At 44.8% G+C, this 19,438-nt stretch overlaps 1 long non-coding RNA gene across 1 annotated transcript in view; it reads left to right on the top strand.

The window, feature by feature from the left end:
- The window catches only part of LOC104853249, a 297,004-nt gene that overhangs the window by 37,095 nt on the left and 240,471 nt on the right, over positions 1–19,438 (top strand). The window contains exons 3-4 of the long non-coding RNA XR_777724.3: positions 1,093–1,392; positions 7,191–7,396. This is a non-coding gene — a long non-coding RNA (uncharacterized LOC104853249). The remainder of the gene's footprint in view (positions 1–1,092; positions 1,393–7,190; positions 7,397–19,438) is intronic.

Genomic DNA, 19,438 nt, shown 5'->3' with positions numbered 1-19,438 from the left:
TTCCCTTGTGTGGCTTAACCAACTGTGTTTATCTATTCAACAGTCCTCAGAGATTTTTGGGTTGTTTGTACGTCTTGGCTATTGATGTTGCTATGAACATCCACGGACAAGTGTATTTTTTTTTAAAATCTGTGTACATAGCTTTTTATTTCTCTTCATTATATATCTAGGAATGGAGTTGCTGCGTCTCATGATTTCACTCCTTGCCCCTGTTCCGTAGTCCCCCACTATAACGGAGGCTGAACCATTAGGGCATACAATTTGTATACAAGATACTTGACACCTTTTGCGGAATGAATAAATGATTTGAAAAACCTCCTGACAAGGTCTGTGTTCGACCCTTGACTTTGACTTTTACAGTTCAATTTATGCTTTGGGATGAGAGGAAAAATGTTTCTGAACCTCGGTTTTCATATCTGTGAATGTTCAGACTGAAATAGATGGTTTCTAAGATGGCTCAAGAAATACAGTATAGGAAGGGAACTTTTGCAAGGTTTTCCCTTTGAAATGCGAGGAAAATGAGCAATATTTTTTAATGGGGCTTGAGAGTCATGGTTTCAAAGAAAGGCTTTGTAATTAAGAGAGGTATTTTTCAGGTAAGTCCCTCTGATGAAACTTCTTGTATTTTTCTGCATAAAGACACTAATAACGGAGTATCTGCTAGTAATTAAAATATATGTAGGGATGGCGATGTACCTCAGTGGTACAGTGATTGCCTTGTAGATAGAAGGCTGTGGGTTCAATCCCTGTACTAAATAATAATAATTAATAATAATAATAGTAAAACTGGTAGAACCACAGTGAGAAACAGTCACAAGTGCATAATCAATAGCTGTTAAGTGCATACAGAAAGTCACCCCATATGTACGAAATGATAAAGCATTACATCCCCCCACCTTTTAAAATGAAAACGTCTGAATATACGTAGGGTAGAGAAAATAATGGCGAAGAACACTAAGTTTCTGCAGTTCTCAGCAGCAGGGCACCCCCAGTCCGACCTCCCCTCTGGACAGGCAGCCCCCGTAAGCAGCTGGTTACGGGAAGGAGCTCCCGGGCCTGACCACGTCTCTATCACTTCGTCCTTCTCCACAGCCCGGGACCCGGGGAGGATCTGCACTCTGCTCCAGTCGACGGATCGCCCTCTCGACGACACCAACTCAGCACCATTTTATGGTGCCCTGAGCTTCTGTCTGCCTCATACGTGGGGGTGAAAAGAGAAATGGAAAAAGGCTACGGTCCTGATGGGGAGCAGGGAATCATGCAAAGGGAGACTAACGTAGAGGGAGCGCCGCGAGGCCAGCAACAGAACTGCAGTCCTCTCTTCTTGTCCCAGGGGAGCCATTCAAGCCCTCCGGGTGAACACCGGAAACACCATGGTGCCACATGCTGTAGGTGTGTTTGGTTCCTACCATAGAGTTTTAGTAAAACCCACATGGGAATTTTCTTTTTGTAATTAAATAAGAGACATTGTCCTTGAAAGAAGCTCTTTCTGGCTTCTCTCTGGCAATTCCATATCGGCAGCAGCCCTACCCTTCCACTGTAGGGTCCTCATTAAGAAAAAGAAGGGTTCCAGGAGGCACCAGCCCCAGAATACCACCACGGTTGATCTGAGAACTGTCCTGGCTTCTAGATGACTAACAGGTGTGTAGTCTGTACAGTGTCAAAATGTTGGGGAAAGGGACAACTGTCATCCAGTTGTGCCCCAGCAGGCCAGCGCAAGATTCCATCCTGCTCCTCAGAATGGTGTGCCATTTAAAACTCCCACTTGGTTATTTATGGAATTTTCCATGTAGTATTTTCAGGCCTTGGGTGACTTAATGTGAGCAAAGGGAGAGCAAGGCATTCCTTGTCAAGAGTCAAGGACGTAACTCATACTGAAAAAGAGCAAAACTAACCCAAGTTATCTTTGCCGAGACCCTTGACTCTAGTAGTTACTTCTTTTGAACTTCTCTCTCTTCCTCCACATTATCTGCAGTGTCTCCCCCCACTGACAAGCTGCCATCCTATCAAAACAGCTCTCAGGAAGCATTCTCACATCTGCACTGCCAGTGTTGCATCAACAGTCTACTGGAAGAGGCGTGAAAAGTCAGATCGAATTCAAAAAGAAATAAAGCCTTCAAGTGTGTGCCTGGGGTAGCTCCTGACCAAAAAGAAAAAAATCTGCAGTGGGGCAAACCTCAGGCTCTTTCTCTGTAGCAGTTAGCTTTCTTGTTGCTGACACCCAACACCCAGTGCCTGCAGGTTGAAGAAGGAGAGGGTTAATTTGGTTCACTCTTTCACTCCCTGGCATACATCGGGACAGAACTGTGTAGTAGAGCACAGCTTCTGAGATCCTGGGGGCTGGAAAATAAAGGCCGGGAAGAGTAGCAGAGAGAAACGGGCAAAAGACCAGATATAGTGCCCAAGGCCACACCCCCAAGACCCACCCAGACACACCTGGGAGCAGGCTTTACTCACCTGTTAGGGGCTAACCCAGGAAATTCAATACCAAGATTAATAATCCCATGTACCTCTCTCCCCCTTAATCTGGAAAGAAAGAAACCTCAGTTGGCCTCAACTGTGAGAGTATCCTGATGGAGAAGTCTTCTCTGGGGCATGAGAGCTGAATAAAGTCCTAAAGCTTTTGGTAGTAAACTATGGTGTCAAGTTGAATGAGAAACACAGAGTTGATTGGCTTAGCAAGGTTCTTGGTGTGTGCATGATGGACTTACTGTGGACGGATGAGGCACCGGAAGTGTGTGAGCCAGGGAATGCACTCACAGCCTGGGATAGCAAAGACAGAAAGAAGGAAGGCTCGCTGCTTCTGCTGCTTCCAAGGAGCTCTAGTCTTTGCCATCACCTTTGGACATTGTCTCCAGGATTCCAGTGCAGACTCTGAGCCCTCCAGCTCAGATTCTGTGGCCCCCTGATATGAACTTCCATGGGTCTCTGCATTGAGCCCCAAGTCTTTGACTTTTGACTGGATCCTTCAGATGTCCAGAGTGCAGTTGGTCCTTGGACACTCTTTTACCCTTGGTAGTACAGCAGTGCAGGCAGCCATTGTAAGCCTAACTTTTTAATCAATCTGTCTGTCTGTCTGTCTGTCTATCCATCCATCCATCTATCCATCCATCTATCCATCTGTCTCTCTATCTATCCATATCTATCTATCTATCTATCTATCTATCTATCTATCTATCTATCCATCTGTCTGTCTATCCATCCATCCATCTATCCATCCATCTATCCATCTGTCTCTCTATCTATCCATCTATCTATCTATCTATCTATCTATCTATCTATCTATCTATCCGTCCATCTATCTATTCATCTTTCTCATCTATCTATCTACCTCTCATCTATACACCTATCATCTATCTATTGTTTATCGATCATCTTTCATTTATCTGTATCTATATATTGGTAGGTTTGCCTATCATCTATCATTTGATACATATTTTGTATCAAATCTGTTCCTGTAATGAGCCCTAACTGGCACAAAACTTTATTGCAGTCCACAGAACTCTGGCAACTCCTTGAAAATATCTGCCTGTCCAACCTGGAAAAGCCCTTCATGCTTGCAGAGCTGTTTAACCCAAGTCTCGAAGCAAGACTGAGACTTCTCAGAGCTGGGGTGCAAGATACTGTGTCTGTGGGGGCTGACACTGAGAATCTGTGGAGAACAGTACAACACAAATCAGGGTGTTTGGGGGGCAAGGCTCACCCCTATCTTGCTACGACTGAAATGAGAATATCCCTCGAAAGACTCCTGTGGTCAGAGGTCGGGCCTTTGGGAGGGGATCAGATCGAATCCTGTTGTGCCATTAGGAGAAGGACCCTGGTTGGAAACAGATCACCCGGCAGGGTGTATCCTCTTCAGACTCCTCAGTTTTCTTTCTGCTTCTGGGCTGCCACAGTGTGAGCAGCTGTCCTCCACCAGACCCTTTTGTCCTGCCCTTCCTTCCTTGGGGCCATCCAACTATGGACCAGAACTTCTAAAAACTATGATTCAAAATAAACCTCTCCTCCTTCAAGCTGCTCCTATTTTGTGCCAGTGAGGAGACAGTGACCAAGACCTATCTTTACTACCACATCTAATATCACCATTTATTTTTCTGTTTAATTTTCTAGGGACACTAACTAGCCCCTCATTGTGCCCGTGAGAATATAAAGTTTAAAAGTGAAAACAGCAGCATTTTTCTATTAAAAAAACGAGGAGCACACCCCTCATTTTATTATGCATGCCTATTAGTGCGTTGAAAACTCTGAATGGGGTCAACGCCTACCTCGAGCTGAGAATAGCAGGCACTGCCACATTAGAGACCGCCTTTCACTCCGCTTGCTCTGCTGAGAATCAGCCCCGGATGCTGGGGCAGTGGCCTTTGCTGAGAACAAATGTGCTTTTGGCTTTCTGCCAGGGTTTGGCATCTCTTTCCACCAGTGACCACACGATTCATGGATCTCATCACATCCTTCCCCTGGAAATGGCTCGGTCCATCCTTAACAGAGGCTGAAATACAGAGGACAGTGTACACAGTGGATCTCATTTCATCATAAAAGGACTCTGAGAACGCATGTCTGTTAAACATACAGACATCACATTCAGGGGCAAAGCTCCAGGGACGCTGCTTTGTCTTTTCAGCAACATCGTGTCTGACCCACAGTTAATTCTGCCATCTCATTGGTCATTGATAGAGATTTTCCCCATCATCGCCCATTGTTTAAGTATATCTTTTGTGCCTTTGGAACGGCCATCTATTACAATTACATGCTATCGTCACTATATTTCCAAACTGGTAGCTGCTTTTTTTTAATCAACTTTAATTTTGTGGGACAGGCTCACCCAGCAACTGGAACACCCTCATTTGTAATTGCACCCCATTTCCCTTAACTATGTATTTGGGAAAAGCTGACTCATAAAACCATCTTTCTGAGGATTATTCTAATAGAGTGTGTGGAGAAATGGACAGGGACCCACCAGTGATTCAAAGGACGAAATGAAATAAGAGACGTTTCCAAGGATCTCACAAGGTGTTTATTGTGATGTATTTTAATCACAGGATGTTGATCTGTGATGTCAAATACTTGCTGATTTAGCTACAGGAAAGCATATTTTGGAAGACGCCATATTGCTATATAACACACCCTATATTATTGTAACATTTTGTACTGTATGTTATCACATTGTGCTAATAATACTACATAACACTCAATCTTAAATAGCATAACCCAGCCATACAGATACCTGTGGCTTCCATATGCACATATTCAACCAACTATAGACCTAAATCAAAATTTAAAGAAAAAGAAACCTGGAAGCAGGCATGGTAGAACACGTGTGAAATCCAAGGTCATCAGAGGCAGGAGGATCCTAAGTTCAAGGACAGCTCGGGCAACCCTGTAAAATTGGATCTCAATGTCAGATTAAAAAAGCAAGACCTGAGAATGTAACTCTGTGATCCATGGGTTCAATAGGCAGTCCAAAAAATTAAAATGTGTCTGTACTGAACATATATGTACTCTTAGATATCATTATTCCCTAAGCAGCACGGTATCATAATTAGTTACAGACCACTTACATTGTACTAAGCATTGTAAGCCAGGTAGAGATGTGTTACACTCTTTGGGAGGAGGTGAATCGCTTATATGCAATCACTATAGCATTTTACTTATCTATGCTTATTTATTTGTTTTTGGTACCGGGGATTGAACTCAGGACCTTGTGCTTGCTAGGCAGGCAGCAGCATCACTGAGCTAAATCCCTAGCCCCACTACAGAATTTTAAAAGAAACAATTGAGCATCTATGAACTCTGCTATGTGGATGGAGTTCAAGAACCAATTTTCATGAATACCAAGAAACAACTGTATTTCATGTAGCAGGAAACCTTAGTCATGAGTTTGAATTTTATCCAAAGAAGCTTTCACCTCTGCACTTTTTGTCTGGTGGTGTATGGAGATCAGCTTAGTGTGAGTTGAGTTCCTTGACAAATAAACTTTTATCACAATTATGTTGAGGTCTACACCTGGCCATCCATCTTACAGAGATCGCCAGTTTGGTGAAAGGAATTCACACTAGAAAAGGTTCATATTAAGACATGAGAAGTTCAGATTGTAGAGCACAATCCATACTCTTCTGCTCTACCAAAGGGCCTCATTTCTCGCTCTTAGCGATGTCTTAGTACAATGAAGTCCAGCCATTTCGATCTGTAATCATCGTCACTAGCCAAGACGGCCCAGAATTGATTCTAGGATGGTTTCTGTGGTTTGTTCGTTCCTTCATTTTCCTTCCATCTGTTTCCAGTCTGAGAAGATGGCTGTCATTCATTCTTTGTTAAATAATCTACATTTGGTTCATCTGCCCCGGAGTACCAATAATTTCTCATCGCTTAAGACTGATCTCTATTTGCACAAAGATACACATTTATTATTTTTTTAAAAAGCAACTTCGTGCTTACAATGATGCTAGAAATCACAGCAAATATGAATACGGGTCTCCATTGTTGATTCAGACTTTTCCTTTAGAAAGAACTTCACACAGCATCCCCATTAAGTATAGCGTGTGGGATGAAGGACATCTTAGAAGCATCAAGTAGATTATTAAATGACAAAACCCCCCGAGGATGTAACCCCTCAGGAACAACAGAGGTGCCCTGATGTCCTTGGATGTCTTCGCAGTGAATCCATGGCTGCCGTACTGCTAAATGGCAAAATACAAGCTCAGGTTCTCTGTATGGGTTTCCTGCTGTTCCATTTTGCTGGCTCTGGCGTTGATACGTGGGATCTCACTTATGGCCTGGCTAGGCAAAAATCTTAGCACTTTATCCTCAGTGAGTACAAGCTTTGTCTCCTGGGCTTTGTTTCCCTAAGTCATTGATCAAGAAACAGCAGCCCCTGAGGTGTCCCAAGCATAGGTCTCAAGATATGACCCCTAGGCTGTTCTAGCGTTCATGCCACTGAGAGTTTACATTTGGGTTTATACCACTGACCCTCAGTCCAAGAGAGTCACAAATTTGAGCCCCAGTGGAAAAACAAATAATCTGTTCTGTGGCTGCAATAAATGCAGCCTGATGTCTCAAACTTCTTCCACGAATTGTTCCTTAAACCAGAAGAGGTATGCGTCACCTTTGAAACGGTCTTTATTATGGAGTGCAAATTTTTCCAACGTGTATGCTATTGCTTCTTGGCCAAATATTCATTTTCATACTTGCAGGGCAGAGATATTTTGGAGGAAGCTCACCCCCCACCCTACATGACTGCTACTGACACCTCAGCATCTACATCCCGAAGCAGTGACACTACATCTTCTGCTCCTCCAGTGAGGGTCAGTCCCCAGGGTGAGATTCGGTCCTTTCCGCATGTTCCCAGAGTGACCTGCCAAAGAGAGCACTGATTTACGGAAGGACCACTTGATGTGAGGTAAGAAACTCCTCGTTTATCTAAATGCAAGCTGGAATGTGGGAAGACTTCTTTCACAGAGCAATTTTCCGTTGCCTGGGATATAATTCCTTAGAGGGTCTGTGAGTAGTGATCGCAATTCACAACTACGAATCTTCCCTGTCTTGTGAGTTTTCATATTCCTTAATGTTGGAAGTTCCCTGGATTCGCTAATCATTTTGTATTCTGTGCTGAAAAATCAGAGGTCACAGGTTCCCCCTTCAGATGTGGGCTCCAATAACAGAAGAGCAAAAAGTTTGATGTTATCCACAGGGTGTAATTGTGGGATGGTATCTCCACATGAGAAGAAATCCAACGCTCTCTTTGATGCTGCGTTGTTCTTTTCATGGAATCACATTCAGGAATCTCTCAGGAAGTGGCCAGGGCAAGGAAATGAAACCTTCCTTCAAAAGGAATATTCTCAGATGTCTTGGAACACGTTTTTGCCTAGAAATATTCCACATACTGATGGCTACGACTCCAGCGGCATCATCCTTTGGTGGTCCGTGTAAACGGAACTGCTCAGTGGTATCCATATCTGAATATCATGTGGACATCTTCCCAGTAGATCCATGGATACCATCTTGTTAAATGGTGAAATGCAAACTCAGGTTTCCATTAGTGATCTCATGCTGTTGCGTTGCACTGGCAAGTGAGGTGAGCGGCTAGTTTAAGTATGATTTGTTGCCCACTGACTCCCGTCCTGGGCTCTTGGCCTCTTACGCTACTTGAAATGTTTAAACAAATGAGGAACTAGCATGATCAGTGGAGTTCAGGGTGGAAGGTACTAGTAGGAAGTGGAGGTCTAGTTGGAAGAAGTTGCTTGGGTGTACCTTTGAAGGGCATTTCTTTGCTTGGGCTATTTCCCTCTTTCTGTTTCCTGGCTGCCATGATGTGACCAGCTTTCACCCACCACACGCTTCCGCCGTGTTTTTCTGTCCTGGAGCCACTGACCAGGACTGAAACCTTTGAAACCATGTGACAAAATAAAAGTCTGTCCTCTTTTAAGTTGTTGTTCTCAAGCATTTTGTCACAGCCAGTTAAAACTGACTGTCACATTTCCCAGAGATGGATTGTGCAAAATGGCTAACTTGCTGTCACGCGGTGATTCCTTTTATTCAGATTTGCTTAGGTGGAAGAAAGTACTCAGCACTCGGAAAGCACAATTACTTCTTCTATGTCATCTGACGAAAAATTATGCCCCGGAGTTGTCTTAAGTGTTTGGCGGCCAATTAGCTTTTGCCAAGATGTTCTTTTCAAAGAGCAGGGGCAATCTGCTTGCCTTCCCAAAGTGGGGCTTGGAGCGGGAACATCGCTTCACACCCCACCCCCTGGTCCTTCACAGGGTGAGGAGAGTCTGCCTGGGTGTTGCTGCCAAGTGGCAAGGACGCAGATGGTCCTGGCGGGGGTGGAAAGCCAGCCCGTCCAACTGTGTGGACAGCGAATGCAGCGTCCATGCCTGTTTCGAGAGGAGGATTCAGGGAAAGGGGCGGGTTTGTTGTAAGCCGTCTCGGGGTTGGGACGGCCCAGGACTGGTTCATATGTGCCTTTAATGAACTTGCTGCAGATGTCCATCTCCTTCTGGATGTTTTAGGGACGGTGGGGCAGTAGTCTTGCCTGTTGAGGCCCTGTAGTAGACAGGAGATAGACTAGTGCTTGGGGGACTGCTGATCTCAGTAAATCTTGCAAATGGGTCTATAACACTGACCAAGGTGACCAATACTGAGATACGTGGGGAAAGTGTTGGTGATGATGGAATGCAGTCTGTCGGACGTGCATGGTGTGATGGAGCGGGGCCACCATCCTGTACTCCATCTAGCATCTCAAACTCACTCTTCTATTCAGTCAGCGACCTCAGCTTTCTCAGAGGCTGGGCAACACCACATCTCTCTTACTCTGCCTGGGACCTGAATCCAATAACTTGGTCCTACTGGGGCTCTGGAATTAACACCCCAAGACCAAATCCCATCTGAAGGAGCCTCTGAAACAAGGTCTCTCTCTGCCCTCCTCCTGCCTGTGCTCATCCATGCAAGCCATTCCTCCTCCCTAAGGCAAATCCCAGAATCTAGAATCCCTTTCCTTCAAAGCCAAGCATAAAATCTGAAAATATTCCTCTAACATTGCCCCGCTTGTTTGTGTAAAACCCACCCATAAAGAACTTTTTTACTAACTTTGTCTGATAGTAGATCAGAAGACCGCCTCCCCTCCCTATTCCAGACGGGTCCCGTCCCATAGCTGGGAGGAAAAGGTGCTGGGGGTGTATCTTTGAAGGGCGTGTCTTTTCTTGGGCTATTTCCCTTTCTCTCTGCTTCCTGGTTGCCATGATGTGACCAGCTTTCTTCCACCACGGTGTTCTGTCTTGGAGCCACCTGACCAGGACTGAAACCTCTGAAACCAAAATAAGTCTTTGCTCTTTTAAGTTGTTGTTCTCAAGTACTTCGTCACAGCCACGCAAAACTGACCGCCACATCCCCCAGAGCAGGACTGCGCAAAATGGCTAAATAGTTGCTTCCGTGCCTTACCAAGAAACATCTTCTCAGACAGGGTTACACCACCCTCATCCTCACTGCAGACACAACACACCCCAGGAAACCCTGGGGGAGACCACCCTCGGAAGTGCTGGGGGCACAAAGGGCTCTAAAGGAAGCAAAGGATTTCTTAGTCACTATAACTGTGTCGTTGTTTTCTTTGTGATCTAAATGACACAAACCTGGCCTCCTGGGGGCCAGCATCTGCACTTTCTTCACACACACACACACACACACACACACACACCCCACACACACAGAGTTGTTTTTTTTTTTTTTATAAGTTGACTCTTAGGAGCTGAGAAGAGGAGGGTATGTCACAGAGGCCTCTCCTTAGAAATCCGAACAGCGTATGAAAAGAGCAGATCCTGAAAGATTAAGGAAGTGAAGGAGGAGGGGTGATGGGAATAATTCTGTTAAAAACACCTTCCCCTGGTATCGGCCCCCAGGACATTTCTGTGCAAAGAACAAGGGCCAAATAATTTTTCACCACCATCATCTTAGGATGCAGAATCACTCTGCCTGGTGACTTCAAGCTGAGAGGGGGTGACGGGGAGGCTTCTTGCATTGGATGGTCTGATTTTAAGGGGGCACCATTTCCCATCGATGAAGAGAAATGGCAGGGCAAAATCATCTTTTAACACAAATCCCGCCACTTATTCTTTTCCCTACAGTTTAGCCCCTGCATGACATGGAAGTAAGCAGCATTTATCCTTTGATCTAAAAGCCAGCTTTTACAGGTGTATACTTTTGTGAAAAGAGGTGACATCAGCTGCACGACACTTACATGCAAACAAATCCGCATAAAATACACGTTTTTAATTTTGTACATTCCAGGCAAAGCATATTTGTTTTAGAAGTGTAGAATAAAGTGTGCTTTAATGGGAAATGATGCATTACTTAGAGAGAGAGAGAGAGAGAGAGAGAGACTCCCTATGTAGATTGTAGGTGTGTGCGGTCACACTCAGATTCTTATTTATTTTGTTATCCAGGTTACATACCCATGCCCAGGTGTAAGAAAGAGAAACACATCTTTCTTCTGTGCCTCTTCCGCTGTGTCTCCAAATACATACTTAGGAATAATGTTCCTCTACTACAGTATGTTTTTTAAAATCCAAGGCTTGCCTGAAGCCAGTCTTTATCATGCTGCAGTGCTGTTTGTACCTTGGGTTGCTTTTTTGTTTCAAAATAATGCTTGGACAAAAGCAAATCTCTGACTTTCATAGAGGAGCATTTACAGTGGGCTTTAGGGGGTCCTTATGGCCGCTTTATGCACCAAGAAGTAATTTTCCAAATGACACTTTGGTGACCCCGAAGAGCCTTAAATCAGCAAGGAGAGCCCTAGCTCCTGAATATTTAGAGTGAAAACAGCCACTGATGTCCATTGTTTTTTTTGTTTTGTTTTGTTTTTTGTTTTGTAATTTTTAAATACTCAAGCAAATATTACATGAAGGACAGTCGTTTAGCTTGTAGATCTTTGGACAGTTGTCTGAGCTCGAGCAGTTCCAGCTGTTTTCTTGGCTCTGGAGCAGGGATTCGATGGTCCCGAGAAGGCAAAAGACAAGCTGAGGTTCCTGTTGTCATCTGGCATGAGGACTGGGGCTTCCCAAGTGAAACGGTGTGAAGTGAGATTATAAATTTCTGGGGGGAAGAGACCATGTCGTCCGCTAGCCTTTGTCCCTGGCTGATGGAGCTACACCTGGTTGCACACACAGATATGTCCCGCTGCGCTTCTGGAGCTGAAACTTCGCACCTCCACGAAGAGAGGAATAGGGTCCTCACAGGATGCCTTGGTTTTGCCTTTGGCTCAATTGGCTTAGATTTCCCGGGAGCCCACAGGATGTGCGTTTCTCCCACATTGCAGAATTTGCAATAGGTTTTCCTGAAAATGTGACTTCTGTCGGCACCATTTCTGTGGGGTGCACTGTTGAGTGGGAATATCATGGGCACTTGCAAAGAATGAGTTGCTATTCATGTAAAGCAGAAAGACTTGGTCTAAAGCGCTTTGTTTGTGAATATAGCCCACCATCGCCAGTTGTACAGGTGTGGACCCACAAGGTACCTCCTAGAGTGGACTTTTTAAAAAAGTGCCTGCCCACTTATTGCCATGTGGCTGGGACAATGGCATTTTCTGTGTGTGTGTGTGTGTGGGGGTGCTGTATGGAGGACCTGGCAGAGTCCGTCTCTCAAGAGTAAAAGTTTCCCCTCCTCCTGCATAGGTTAAAAAAGTGCCTGCCCACTTATTGCCATGTGGCTGGGACAATGGCATTTTCTGTGTGTGTGTGGGGGGTGTGCTGTATGGAGGACCTGGCAGAGTCCCTCTCTTAAGAGTAAAAGTTTCCCCTCCTCCTGCATAGATTTTCAAGAGCCGGAAGAGGTGACTGTAAAACATGCTTCTTATTTCCAACAGCCCTCACAGTGTTGGATGCAAAGGTATTAAAACCAGTGATCCAGGGGCTGGGGGATTTGGCTCAGTGGTTCTGCCATCTGCCTCGCAAGTGCAAGGACCAGAGTTCGATCCCCGGTGCCAAAATAAACAGGGATCCAAGTCCCTTCCCTGGACGAATGTTGAAGAAGGCATCAAGGAATCAGGGTCGTTGCTTGTGTCTGATGGTAGAAAACCACTTCTCTACCCAATGCTGAGCACAACACTCTGGCTCTCCCCCCGTCAGGCCACGCTTCTTGACTGATGAGCCTTGTCTTGATGTATCTGTTTCTGTGGGTCTGGCCTCACAAGCACATCTCCACCACGTTTCTTCCAGATCATTCCTGAAGTCATGAAAATCGAGGTTCTCCCCCTGCACTCCCAATGGGTCTCCACAGCCCCGCCGCCCACCGTGCCGTCCGCTTTCTGTCTTTCTAACATGGTATCTGAGATAAGGAACTTAGAAGGAAAAATGGTGCCAATGGTGTTGCTTCATCAAGGAACACTGTGGGGGCGCGTGGGGTGGAAAAAAAGTGTGGACTCATTGGCCAGAAGCAAAGAGAGAGAAGGAGTCGGGGTCCCGATATCCTGTTTAAAGGCACACCGCACTGTCCTACAGCCCTTTCACCAGAAGCCACTGCCTCCCCAGTCACACCGCGCTGGGCACTAAGCCTTGTTTGAAACACTGAAGCTGCAAATCATGACACCAGACATTTAATTCGACCTTAACACCGCTGCACACCGTACTCGGAATTAGCATCGGTCCCGTAAACTAAGAGCTCGGTTCCGTAGACTAAGAGCTCGGTTCCCTCAGCCTTCTGTCCACTTCAGATACCACCAACAAGGAGTACCGTGGCATCCTGATATAGGGCAGTATGTCTTCCAAACATGGTATCCAAGTGAGCAAAAATCACCCAAACCAGGGAAATACGATAACTCCCAACCTGCTAGGTGTCTGTAATGCCAGCTTATGTTCTCTAAAATCAAAGTGTGAACTGGGAGCAGTGGAGGTTAAGAGTAGGAAATATGTATTGAGAGACAGAAGGGGGACTGGAAAGCGGGTTGCCCACCTGACGCGTCCCGCTTCTCAAACTGTTTTGTAAAGCCACGAGGTGAGGCAGATACGAAGTGGGACGAAACGATAAGACCCAATGGAAAATGACAGGGTGGGAGTGAGGTGGGACAAAACCATGACGAACCAATAAGATTACACGTACAGTCACCCTGGTGATATTGATTAAAGGAGGATCCAATGGGAAAACAAGTCTCGTACAAGGAATTTTCAGATGAGAAATGGGCTAAGAAAGATGGGTGCCCATTTTGAATGTCAATCAGTGTTCTTTATCCCCAGGGAAAGTAAGTGGGTGTGGTATTTTTATGTTTTTTTATGATGGCAAACGGTGAATGTGTCTCTGTTGTCTGTCTATGCTGAGGGCCCAGCTTTGTTTAACTGCCTTATAATAATTCCTAACTGACTGTGATAACCCTACTTCTGAGCAGCCAGTTCTAAATCAGGATACCACAGTCCCCTCCTCGGGGTTGATTAATTTGTTAGGACTGCTCATAAAATGTAAGGAAATGCTTGCTTATCTTTATCAGTTTATTATACACTAGTCCCCCCTTATTCTAGTTTCTGTTTCTACATTTTAATTATGAACCATCACCAGCAGCATGAAACTAGGAAACGGAAAATTCCAGAAATAGACAATTACAGTCAGCAACACTACAAAAAGAGGAAGTGGAAAATTTCAGAGATAAACAACTCAAGACTTTCCAGTGACTTTTTTTTTACTGGTATATTATAGGCATTGTTTTGTTTTATTATTGGTTTCAGTAGTTAGTCACTTACCGTGCCTCAATTACAAATTAAAATGTATCGTGAGTATGCATTTATAAGAAAACAAATTAGGATGTGTATGGCTCAGTATTATTTGTGATTTCAGGCACCCACTGGGGGTCCTGGAATGTATCCCCCATAGGTAGGGGGGCACTGTATTAAAAAAGGCTGTGATACAGGATGAAGACGAAGAACCACATGGACATGTCCCAAGGGCCAGAGTTTGGAGGCATCTGTGAAACTGGTGTTGTCTCTCTCTGTGTTCTCCAACCAACATATATTTCAGGTACTTCTTTGGAATTTTCCTCGCAGAGCCATAATCAATGATTAATTCAATCTCCAGCCTGCCTTTCCTTCTCAGAAGAAAGAAGAGGATGTTTGGCAGTTTCATGGCTTGTTCTTTCTGGCAAGCAGTGGCCCTCAAGGAACCCACCAAAAGTTCCTAAATGGGAAGGAAGGACACTCCTGTCACCCTGAAATTCGAAGGGTTTAGGATCTATGTGCCAAGAGCCAGGTCAGAGTCCAAGTAGTGGAATCAAAGATTGTTCTAGTGCCCCCATTGCCCCTGAAATGCCAAGTAATTTAGGAGAGCTGGGCCAATAAATGGGCTGAGAGGAAAACTCTCTTCATTTTTCTTATTATTCCACGGTATTTTTTACTAAGGTGGCTAGAAACTCATTGATTACGTACAGAGTAATTTATGAAAAATACAAAAAAAGAGAGAAATGAATGAGAAGGTGGATGAAGAGGAGGAGGAGGAGGAGGAAGCGAAGGAAAAGAGGAGGAAGAAGAAAACCTAGAAGAGGAAAGCCTTAACTACTTCTCGTTGCTGAGACAAAATACCAGACTCCCGAAGTTAAAGGGGAAGGGTTTATTTAGCTCACAGTTTGTAGAGGCTTCAGTCCATAATTGGCTGGCTCCAAGGCAGAGTGGTACATGACAGATAAACATCACAGAGGAGAGGCAGTTCCTGGTACCCACAGGGTAGCAAAAGTGATGAGGGAACCTTAGTCTTTCTGCCCCTTTTCTCTTATCTGGACTACCGGGAGTAGGGCAGTGCCAAACCAATCAGTGTATTGGTTTAGTAATCACACACCCTTAATCTCAGCACCACACACTCTAGATCCAGCCACCTCTGAAATGGCCACCATGACCCCATGAGGATTTGGGGGGACAGCTAGACCGAAAGCATAACAAGGAAGGAGAGAAGGCAGGCAAGAAGAAAGGATAGAAAAATGGAATGAAGGAAGGAGGGTGTCTGTAAGAAAAGGAACGAAGGAAGGAAGGAAGGAAGGAGGGAAGAAAGGAAGGAAGGAAGGAAGGAAGGATGGTCCTTAAATTTATTGCAGAGCAGAAGTTCCGGGGACAGATGAGTTGGTGAAAGAAATAGCCCAGCAAAGAATCCTGCCTATGCAAGACAGCTGCATACCTTCTGTTCGAGCATCCACAATCCATCAGCATTGACAGAAAACAGAGAAGGGCAGGACTCAGCACCCGTGTAGGGTGAATTTAATCTTCAAAAGCCAGTGCGGCCTATGGGTGTCAGAGAAGAAAGACGTAGCTGGAAGAAGGTCCCCTCCCTGACGTCTCTTCAGGACTGTGAAGGCAACTCCCAGGGGGAACCTAAGGATGTAAACGAGAGATGGTGGCCAGGTACCATAAGAGTAGAGACTCCCACCTCCCCCGGTGGAATCTTCCTGTGAGAAGCCTCTGGATACCACCGTGCAGCCTACTCACTCCACTAAGGAAACATTTTTTCTCTGGAACTGTATGTGCCTATTACAAATAATGACCGATCCCCCATCTGTTCTGCCAAGCATAAACTGCACAGTTCACGTAATGCCCCTTGTAACCATGAATTGCCATACAGATAACTAGTGTGGGAATTAAGAGAGATGTAAGAGATCATTGCTTAGCAGCAAAAGTGGAAATTTAGGATTTACCCACACAGACGGTTAGGAGAAGAAATGTAAACTTTGGAGAAAGCAGATATAAGAAAATAGATCAAATACATTTTAGGCAATCTAGCGCTGACACTGTAGAGAACTCAAAAGATGAGGCCTAATATCAAAACAATATTTTGCCAGAGAGCCGGGGGAATGAATAGAAACTTTCCACCAGCTGAATTTTGCAGCATAAAAAGTGTGCATTTTCTGAGGGACTATCGTTATTTTGACATCTGCTCAGGGACACTTTCAACGAAATGAGACCTTTCCAACGTGACTAGGGTACAGAGCAAATGAGTTCCTATTTGCAGAAATAACAGCATCACATCCAAACCGGTACTTCCTGGGATCGTCTTCTCTTTGATAGGGAAGAGCTGATTGACAACGAGACAGAATCATGAACGATTCATACCTACAATTCTGAGCTGTCTGGGTCGATGGTGTGAGAATGTGCTTACAGACTCAAACACTTGGGTATGGTATTTGAATCAAATTTTATGGAATTAGGCAACTTAATGAGAATGTGCATGTTATTTTATGGACTTTCAAAAAAATAAAAAACGACCAATGTCTCAGAGACAGACACTGCCAAATTAAAACAGATCTGAGAGTAGCGAGTGACATTTCCACCACCGGTTAAAATGACACCTCCACAGCACAGGGGATGAGGACGGCGGGGTCGATAGCATCGAGATTATTCTGGATTCTCCCTATGTGCAAAATTACAGTAATCGTCTCTGCTTGTTGTTTCTGTCAGAGTCATTAATTGATTTTCCTTTTTATATTCAAATTACAGAGAATACTCGAAATGTTTTATTAATTCCTGTCACACTTCACACTCCTTGAAAGCAAGTTTTGCATTGCAGAGACAGTCATCTTCTTTTTGTATTATTTATGAGGGCTATGTTTATTCCTTCTTAGCGTAAGAACCCTCCTTCCAAGTGCTGTTGCACCGGGGAATAATGACTAGGTACGTGTAGTACTCTCAGATCAGTGTAGTGCTTAGAGTCCAGGGTTCAGACCCATGGGTTCTACTTGTGCGTACTTCTGCCTCTCTCATCGTAAACTTGTGAATGTGACCGGCAGTCTTTGCGCCTTAACATTCCCCTTTGTAAAATAGGGCACAGTGGTCCCATGATTGCTGACTAATAGAATAGCTTTGCACCTGTCAACACTTCACTATACGTGAAGGCAAAACTGAATTCTAACTCGCTGGAGGTGAGCAACTTTCATCAATGATATTTTCTTCTTGTTTATTTATTCCTAATACATAATATACCACCTTCCTTGTGCTAGGGACGGTGCTTGTTTCTTGCACATGGAGGTAGGAATCCAAAGATGTTTTGGTGGGCTTCATGCATGAGAAGTACCCAAGGTAGTACTTGTGAGCATCCACGCAATGCCATCCATGTGTGCTTGTTGTAAGTTCAGGAATGGAGCTGACAAAAGAAAGAGCTCTACAGTCAAGATCGAAGAAGAATGCATCAGAGCAGTTGTCACGGAAGAGTTGCTTGGTGCATTGGATCTCGAAGGATGAACAACGGTTTGCTAGGTGACATTCTAGTGAAAGAAACTGTAATCTAAAAAAAGAAAGGTGTAGCACATATTAACTATATCCAGAACCCAGGGTTGAGACCGAGAGAAAAGCATTTATGGATGGTACCACAGGAACGACAGGAAGTGCAAAGCTTGCTAAGAAATGAAGCCTTTCTCTTAGCTGGGATCCTGATCGTGAAAAGGTTTTAAGTATCTGATGCCTACCTACCAGACGAAGTCCCTGCACTCTATATTGTTTAGGTAATGAGTATCCAGCTGCTGCGGTGTGCAGATGTGTTAAAGAATGGGTCCAGGGGACACACTACTCTGGAGGCTTCCAGAGTAGCAAAGTCTATGAGGCTAAATAAAGAGATCTCCTAAAGCCTGAGACCCTCTTTGGCCTTAGTGATGAGGTCATTAGCACAGAGGGCACAGATACGTAGACATCTGTGGAATATGTGGTCCTCCTCAAGGGAAATCCTTTTTCCCTTCTAGGGGTCTATTTGAATTTGGAGTGAATTCCCAGCCCTGGTCAGGCTGCTGCGGGAGCTCTTTCTTAATCTTATCATGTAAGGTCTTGATCAATCCAAATTCACTTACAGATCTCACCAAACGTGGTTTAGAACACTCCAGGTGAGATGAATCTTCACTCCCTTATTAGATGAGCATGGAGATATTAAGAAGTCATTAGGCCAAAGTAGATAACTTTTAAACTAATAAACTGAAAGTCCCATTTCTCTGGAAAGTGCCTGTAAGAGTGAACTGTCTGTTTTCCCCCACCTAGTGTTCATTGAGTATACTCTGGCAGTTTCTTGGGCGTCAAGCCTTGAAATATCTGCCTAAGTTCAAAGTCAAAAATCTTCTTGGAAAACTCTATTACGGTTAGGACAGGAGGCAAGCGATTTGCTCACAGCTGCATGATATATCTTTGTGGGTGACTATAGAAGTTGCTTTCCCATTGCTGGGACACCCACAGCCTAAAGAAGCAGAGGTTTACATTGGTTCACGGTGTCGGTCCATGGTCAGGTGGTTCACCTGGGGGCACAGGCTTGGAAAAAGCATGGTGGAAGAAAGGTGCTCAGCCCACGCCAGTCAGGAAACTGAGAGAGAAGAGAGGAACTTGGACCCTTCCAAGTCATGGCCCAGTGACCCACAGAACTAACAGCAATAGAGATGGACCCCCCATGGACTTAACACTGTGAAGCCATGAGCCAGAGTAAACCCTTTTTCTACGAAGCTGTCTTTCTCCAGGTATTTGGTCACACTGACAGCAAGTTAACAACAGCTGATCCAGTATATTGAATGGAGTTTCCATTTACAACGTTTGGAACTTACGTCAGCTATATCAAGTCATAGCGGAGGAGTGCCTATGTCAAAACCGGGTCACTGTGTGAGCAAGACTGAGAAAGGAGGGCAGTCTTGAAGTCTGCTGCCTCTAACTTTGCAGTTGGCTGTCTTGGCCTCACACATAGCTCAGTGCAAAGGCAAGAGGCCAGCACATGAGCAACAAAACGCTGGACCTGAGAAGGTCACGGTGCATGTGGTCCCAGTCTGGAAGCTGGAGGACTTTCCTGGGAATTTCCTAGCAGACAGAGAACCAGTATCGAATCTCCTGCACAGTTTTGGTGCTTGGATGGACTAACCCTATTTACCAGGTTACAGTCAAGCGTGTGGAGCATCATCAGGTATCAATACACGTTACAAGCATTGCATTCGGTACAAGAGGAAAAGTGGCTGTGGGCTGTAGAACTC

Source organism: Fukomys damarensis, unplaced genomic scaffold, assembly GCF_012274545.1.
Source record: "Fukomys damarensis isolate Sample0158 unplaced genomic scaffold, DMR_v1.0_HiC HiC_scaffold_39, whole genome shotgun sequence".
Lineage (NCBI taxonomy): Eukaryota > Metazoa > Chordata > Mammalia > Rodentia > Bathyergidae > Fukomys > Fukomys damarensis.
The sequence above is the reverse complement of the archived record's forward strand: the minus strand, read 5'-3'. Positions and strand labels throughout refer to the sequence as shown.